This window comes from Silene latifolia, chromosome Y, assembly GCF_048544455.1.
Source record: "Silene latifolia isolate original U9 population chromosome Y, ASM4854445v1, whole genome shotgun sequence".
Taxonomy (NCBI): domain Eukaryota; kingdom Viridiplantae; phylum Streptophyta; class Magnoliopsida; order Caryophyllales; family Caryophyllaceae; genus Silene; species Silene latifolia.
This window is the reverse complement of record NC_133538.1, coordinates 387,040,798-387,049,118: the sequence shown is the minus strand read 5'-3', so window position 1 is coordinate 387,049,118 and position 8,321 is coordinate 387,040,798.

Genomic DNA, 8,321 nt, shown 5'->3' with positions numbered 1-8,321 from the left:
TGAGAAGAAATTTGAAGCTCTTTTAAAGAAATATGGGGTTCAACACCGACAAGGACTTGGGTACCATCCTTAAACTAGTGGACAAGTTGAAATCTCCAACCGGGAGATAAAATCTATCCTAGAGAAGACAGTTGCTAGTTCTCGCAAAGATTGGTCTATCAAGCTAGATGATGCACTATGGGCTTATCGTACTGCTTTTAAAACACAAATTGGAACCTCCCCATTTCGATTGGTGTATGGTAAAGCATGTCATTTACCAGTTGAATTAGAACATAGAGCATATTGGGCCATCAAAGCCCTTAACTATGACTATAAAAGTGCTGGAGAGCATCATCTTTTGCAATTAAATGAGCTTGATGAGATTCGACTTGAATCTTACAAGAATGCTCGTATTTATAAAGAGAAGACTAAAAGATGGCACGACAAGCGCATTTTAAGGCGAGATTTCCATGAAGGGGATTTAGTTCTTCTTTTTAATTCTAGTTTGAAAATATTTCCGGGTAAGCTTCGTTCTCGGTGGTCTGGGCCATTCCGTGTCACTAAGGTATTTCCATATGGAGCAGTTGAATTATTTGATGAAGCTAAAGGCTGCTTCAAGTTCAACGGTCAGCGCCTTAAGCACTATATTACTGGTGAACCTATTCATTAGAAAGTAATCTTCACGCTTTCTATCGTTCCGCCTGCGAATTAATCTACAAAGGAGTCAGGCTCGTGACGTTAAACAAGCACTACATGGGAGGTAACCCATGAATATTTATTGAAAAAAAAAATTATAAATAAAAAGAACTAATCAGTACAAGCTAAATTGTACAGGTCATGCTCGTGGTCAAATTTCATGCGACAATGCCTAGTGAGCTCGTTTCCTTTCCCTAAACATTTGATGTTCTTTAATTTCATACATTGATGACAATGCTTGGTTTAAGCATGGGGGAGGGTAATTGTATTGATTAAGTTTTTAAATTAGCTTACATTTCTTTGATTTATTTTTCATAAAAAAACACAAAAAAAATATAAAATTGAAAAAAAAAAAAACACACACAAAATGCAATTGATTTGTGGCTCGTCTTGTGGATGTTGAGCATAATTTGATCAAGTTATTATCTTCAAATTTACAATGATTTTTCATTTTTGATCACATGAGGTAAGCAAGACAGCTTCGCCCTTGAAAGTCTGATAGAGTTTTTGTTTTGTGCTTTTTTTGTGACACTGAAAGCGGTAAGATGGTTTGAGTAGACTTGTGACAATATAACCATGTGACCAAAAGCTGTGAGATCACATAGCCAAATAAGATTGGGACATCCATGCCAATCTAATTCTTTCTTGAGTGGTTTAGGATTAGTACTTGCCATTAGGATTGCATGAATGATAGAGGCATTCATTTGTTTATAAGCTACATGAGCCAAAAAGCCGTCCCGAATTTAATATTTCCTATTTGCAACCCCTTTGAGCCTTTAGCCTTATTTCTTTGTTAACCCAACATTACAAGCCGTTTCCGTACATTATCCTACCCTAGTAAGGATTAGTGAAGTGTTTGTTTTTCTCGGTTTGAGTAAGGCTATGATACAAGCGAAGCATGGGGGAGTAACTGATGGTAATTTGGTGAACACTGATATATGAAATGGGTTGATGGTTGTTTGAAGAAAAAAAAAGGAAAAAGAAAAAAAATTTGAAAAAGACCAAAGTAAATGAAAACAAAAAAAGAAAAATCTGAAAAAAAAAAAAAGAGTTATAGTTGTTAATAAATGGGGTTCGAGTTCTACTATTTATAAAGGTGTATGTTCTAAATCATGGAATTTGGTAAAAAAAATTGGTGTTTGTTCTATATTTCATATGAAGAGTAGTTGTTGGAGGTTTTTGTATCCATATTTCTGACCGAGATTTGACAAGTTCTTTGCTAACTCTTACTCTTAACACCACATTTCCAGAATAATCCACACCTTTAACCCTTAGCCCCGTTACAACCCATAAAAGTCCTCTTGACATGTAGTAGTTGGCAAGTTTAGGCTTAGTTTTATATGTATGACCCGTGTCCTTATAACTTGGACACATGAGAGTAGTGATTTTCCGTGTTTACATTCCCTAAAGTGAGGGTCTACTGGTTTGTCACTTGTCTAGATGGTTGGTGGTAAGATTGAAAGGTCACTTGGGCACATTACATAATATTTTGTTGGATTTGTTAGGGTGATTGATTTTGCAAGCTAATTTGTAATCTTAAACTCTATTTCGAAATTAAAATGATTTTGGAACTTATGTTTAATTTCTTTTCGAAAACCTTGGCTGAATTATTGTTTTATCCCTTGACTTTTGCCAAATTTGACCTTTTGTTGTGTATGAGTTATTTATGCCTCTGGAGTTTACTCGAGGACGAGTAAAGGTCTAGCATGGGGGAATTTGTTAAGCGTATAATTTACTATATTTTATATACTTATTTCCCATAATTTTACTTAAATTTTCAGCATTATATTTCATTTTAATAAAAAATTCCTTCCTAGAACATCTTACTGCGATTTATATAATTATTTGTAAGAAGGAGCTATTTTGATGCTGATATTAGCTAAACATCTAATCGAGGCGATGAATAAAAGACGACAAAATAAATAAGGACTTTAAGCTCAGATTCAAAACCTCCAAGTCCACAAAATAAGGACAAAGCAGCCCAAAATAAAATGAAAAGCCAAGAATTGAATAAAATATTGACAAGGCCACCATTTTACAAATCATGAAATAAAGAAGCACAATTACAAAAGTTGAAGCATTCAAAATAAATTGGTGAAACTTTAAATTTGGTTGATGTTAAATTGAAGGATTTACGAGGAAAACGCATGCTAATATTTACATGGGTGAAGAGTTATTCTGATAAATACAACATGAAACATCTCAAATTAATTATTTAAATTATGAAACATTCATATTTTGAAGAAACTTCAAGCACTAATAGCATAAACTGTAGGAATAATTTTACATGTAATGTATTTATATTAATTAGTGATGTAAACGTACGTGTATTATTTAATTTAGAAACTCACATGATCACCTATATAAAGATGGTGATTTACATTTGAAGGGAGGTACAACACAACAATAAGCAATAAAAAAATTAGTTTCATATTAAATTCTATTCATTCTCTCATTATTCACATCAATTATTTAATTCATATTTTTACACTTTCATGCTATTATTTGACGACAAGCTCAAAGTTCTCAACTTGTCATTGCCATAGTTAATACTATATTAATCTCCCTTATTTATTTCTTTTATATTTGTTTTATTTATTTATTTAAATATGTTATCTTCTATTATTAAAATTGTAATTTTAGTTATAATTATGGATCGTGAGTAGTCTTTTGTCTAGGGCTCGGTGGAGCCTTAATATGGATTGGTCAATGTTATAATTTTCTAAACATTATTTAATGGTTGTACTTAGGTTTGATAAGGTTGTGTTAAAGTATTAATTTATTAGTCATAATCTCTATACGTAGCTCTTGATTAATACTACAATGAGAGTTGAGTTTAGTCCTTTCAAGTTAGCATATATATTGTGATTTAAATATAATTAATAAGTACTTAGTGTAGATTGCAATGAGAGTTGAATTTCCACTTAGAGAACCCGAGTCAAAATTAGACCTCTCCTGTGAGAATGGTGAGAGTTATAGTTGAGACATTTTAATTTTGATCCTTAAAGCTCCTATATGAGTTATAAGACCCATGAGAATAGGATTATTTCACTATAGGAAGGCTTCTTATATCTCGAGAGAGAATAACAAGTATTGGTTTTAGTTTTCAGAATTAAAACCAGAAAATTAGTCTCACCTAAGTACACAATTAAATATGTTGTTCCTTCCAATAGTCTATATTGATCAATCTATGTTAATGGTGATACCGTTGTCCTAGAGCTTTTTATTATTGAATTAATTTTATTATCCAATTATTATATGTTATTTTTATTCTGTCATACCTCCCACATACACAAATATTATTTTGACGTAGATAAATCAAATCATAAATCGACTAGTACTCAACCTTCACTTCCCTGAGATCGACCCGTAAGTGCTACAACAGACATCGTTCACTTGCGGTAATTTATAACTGAACAAATATCTTTCAAAAATTTAGCGTAAGTAGGTACCTGGGTAACAAGTTTGGTAAAAGGGACAGTTACCTGGAGGTTCTTCACAACATCCACAAACTTACCGTACTGTCGCTCGACCTTCGCGTCCTTCAGACGACTTGGAAAGGGTACTCTGGTAGCAATGAGTGGTCCCACGACTTTCTCTTTACCTTTATCAGTGCGTGACGTCTCCACAGCAAGGGAAGATGACACGGTAGCGGAATTAGATATCAAAATAGGGTCTCCGCTGCTTCTGGTACTCGATCGAGTACTTTCCTCACTCGATCGAGTGGTTTCATGTTGGCATTTACTCAATCGAGCATTTTCTTCAGTCGATCGAGTGATTTCTTTTTCAGGCTTACTCGATCGACCACTTTGTTCACTCGATCGAGCATCTATGATTTGAGCATTACTCGATCGACCACAGTTATCACTCGATCGAGTGATTTGATGGACTATTTCACTCGATCGAGTAGAAATTTCACTCAATCGAGTGTCTGGACAGCACGCAGCAAGAATATCTTCCAGAAACTCGTCCAAGTCATCATCCGGGGTATTTTCAGCTGTCAAAACCCCGTCTTCTGGTACATTTGGCCCCTCATGAGCAAGACCACCTTGGAGATTCGTAGCATTAACTGGGTCACATGTCGGTGGATGGTAGGTTTGGTCTTTTGCGAGTGTTAACTGCGCGACTTGTTCTCTCAGCTCCACTATAACGGTTTCATTCCTATTGCATTTCTCCCCAAATTGTTGTGTTAAACTCAACATTAGGGACTTCAATTCGGCAATTTCCCCATTCGTAGAAGGAGAGACCGGCTGCGGCGCTGGCGTAGAAGGAGTAGAAACACTTTGCATTTCCTCATATAATTGAGAAAAAGGAACCCCTTGCTTGTATTTCTGATAAGTAAGGACACGCTCTATACTTGCCAGACAATCAATGGGGTCATGCCCCTCCATGCCACATCTACCGCATATCTCCACATGCTCAGTAATTGCACAAACTTGTGCACTCTCACTTATAGCCTCCGTAATCTCCACATTACCTAGACTTTTGCTAGGACTTTCCACTACAGCTGAAGCCAACTCGTTAACTTGCCTACTCCCTCGGGGATTTCCATATTCTGTAACATGGATAGCCATCTCTTCAATAAGACGCCACCTTTGATCATCCTCTACATTTTTCGTGAACCTCCCCTTAGCTACACTATCAAGAATAGCTCTCTGGTTCCGATATAACCCATTGTAAAATTGGGTGCAAAGGAACCAACGCTTGAAACCGTGATGAGGTACAGAACGGACATGCTTCTTAAACCTAGTATAAGCCCCATCCAAGTCTTCGGTAGGCAATTGCTCAAAAGAAGTAATCTGAGCTCTCAAGCCATTGGTGCGCTGCGGTGGGAAATATCGCCTGTAAAAGGCCAAAGCAAGGGAACTCCCATCGGTTACACCGGCTGCCTCCCTATCTAGATCCCTCAACCATTCCCGGGAATCATCAGCTAAAGAAAAGGGAAAAAGAACTCCCTTCACTTTGTCCTGTGTCACCCCAGCAACAAGAGGAATGGTAGAGCAATACTCCGTAAATAGCTCTATATGCCTGCACGGATCTTTTTCAGGTACCCCCCTAAAGAGATTTCTCTCGACCAGCTGTATGTAAGATGGGTGGATTCCAAAGGTTCCTGACTCAGTAGTGGTTAATAGGAAACCTTTGGAAGCGAATCCACACTAGGCTCTGAATGGTTGGCTATATTAGGCATTTTGGCAGATAGAGTTTACAAAGCAAAGCAGGTGTGACGATCTTCTCTTATAGAACAGATAACCTGCAAAACTAATCAAAAACTTTGCAAAAAAAATGAGATCAGTCTCAAGGAATAAATTCCTTGAGACGAGAGAAAAACTTAATTAAAGCAACAAAATTGCGCCACCTCCCCGGCAACGGCGCAAATATTTGATAGGGCAGTCGTATACCTATCAAAAATAACCAGCTGGCTCTAACTAATATAGCTAGGGAAGTCGGGTCAATCTCCACAGGGAGATGGGAAAATGTTAGCTTTGTCTAAGTTTGTCACGGTAACCAAATTGGGGGTTTTAATTGGGTTGTTGTTCTAAACTAATGAGAATGAGAAAGAGAAAAAGGCAGAGAAACAGGATCAAGCAGATAAAGAAAGCAGCTAAGACAGACAGTTCACCATGATCATTCGGTCAAGTAATCTAGGTCTCAGGTCAATGCAAGTATGGTCCGAGGAGCAGTGAATATCTCCTTCCGGTCTTAATTCGCCCTAAAGCACAAATAGCTTAGCTTCCGCCCTCACTACAGTGCCCTAATGTTCGCTACGAGTCTCGCCCTTTCCAACCTTCTGGTCTAGGTCGAGGTTTACTATGATTTAAATGTCTAATTGCGTCGACTCAATTAGATAGATACAAATAAATGCAGCGATTAACAACAAGGACTACACCAGCATTAACCTAATAATTCAATCGCTATCCCTTCATAATCATGGATCCCCTAGTCTTAGCAAGGGGAATTACCTATGCATTATCATCGAATTAACAACAATAACATATAAATAATTGGAATTAAACATGATGATAATAAAATGAAATGAGAACAAATAGAAATAGTAAAATAAAGGGAATAATAATACCGAATACAAGTTCCGAATCTGAGTAGAAAAGAGTATAAGAAGAGTAAAGTGAAGAAGCACTAGAAAAATATAGAGTGAAAGTGAATGAGGAAGAGTTACGCAGTCTACTGTATTTAGTAGTATACGAAAATCCTCCTCTAAACCTAATCCATAGCCTAATTAATAAACGCCATACGAAATTAGGCGGAAAAACTCTATTACAGGCAAAACCACTCGTTCGAGTGGAAATAAACCACTCGATCGAGCAACTAAGCAACAAACCCCTCGATCGAGTGGAAATAAACCACTTGATCGGGTAACTCCTTGTAATGTCTTCTCGATTGAATACTCGAACTGCTCGATCGAGTAACCTTCAGTATATAAAGCATTCGATAGACTAGAAAAGTAGTCGATCGAGCTATTTTGGCACGTTAGACACTATGACACCTTCCGAAACCAGCTCAAGCGTCTTCAAAGTGATAGATTCCAAGCTTCGGCTCCTTGTTCTCCATAAATACATGCAAATGGGACGAGTTTAGGCTCGATTTAGCTCCTCTTCGGTTTATTCCTGCAATTTACATAAAACGAACCAAAGTATACTATTCGGGGGTATTTGTAGCTAGATGCCACGTAAATAGTACATAAATGCGTGTAGAAATGAGGTAAAAACCTTATATAAAATATACGCATCATTCATTTTATGCAATTTCTAACCAATTTAAGTTACCCTCTTGGATTCATCTTTAAATTTCGTCTTACTCTTGTAAAACTTTACTTATCTTAAAGGTTTGAAAATGAAAGTTCGCTATCAATTTGGCATGTTTTTATAAAATTTGAAATGGATTATCACTTTTAATTGGTTTTAGCGTTTGATTCAATGTTAGGACTTGTTATTGGAGACGTCTAATAACTTGTTCTACACCTATCGACGTATGATTTTGTCTTTGGCCTTTTCTTTGATTTGGAACGTTGGTGCTCTTGAATGCGCAACAAGAACTCTTTCATTACTTTGACGAGAAAGTTGTGCTTTTGTGAAATTCTTCTTAAAAGTTTTTGAAAGAATTCTAAATTTTATGATACCAAACCTTATAAAAGTTTTGGTTGTCGACTTTGAAAAACCGAATTTGTCTTTACAACTGTTCGTTTTCTATTTTCAAGTTTCGAGGACGAAACTTTTTGAAGGTGGAGTGATTGTCACACCTGCGATTTCCGCCTTAGTCTTAAAACGTTTTAATTGTTTTGTTACGCTATTTATATTTTAAAAATCTATTTTTTATAAAAATAGCGATGTAGAATAATAGTTTTAATGACCATCTTGGCCATTTGGGACCTAGAGATGGTTCTAGGTCAAGTTTTAGTCAAAACCGAGTCAAGTTGAGTTGTTGGGCCAATTCTAGCTTTTGGGCCTCTTTACTCACTTCCTCTACTCAAACCCTTGTTACATCTTCATCTCCTTCACTTCAAAAATATGAAATTCTCCTCTCAACAAGAACAAACTCCATTAAAACATTTCACCTTTAAAACCTAGATTCACCATAACTCCCATCATTTCTTCACCAAACTTCACCATTTTCGCGCAAAAATCTTCCTT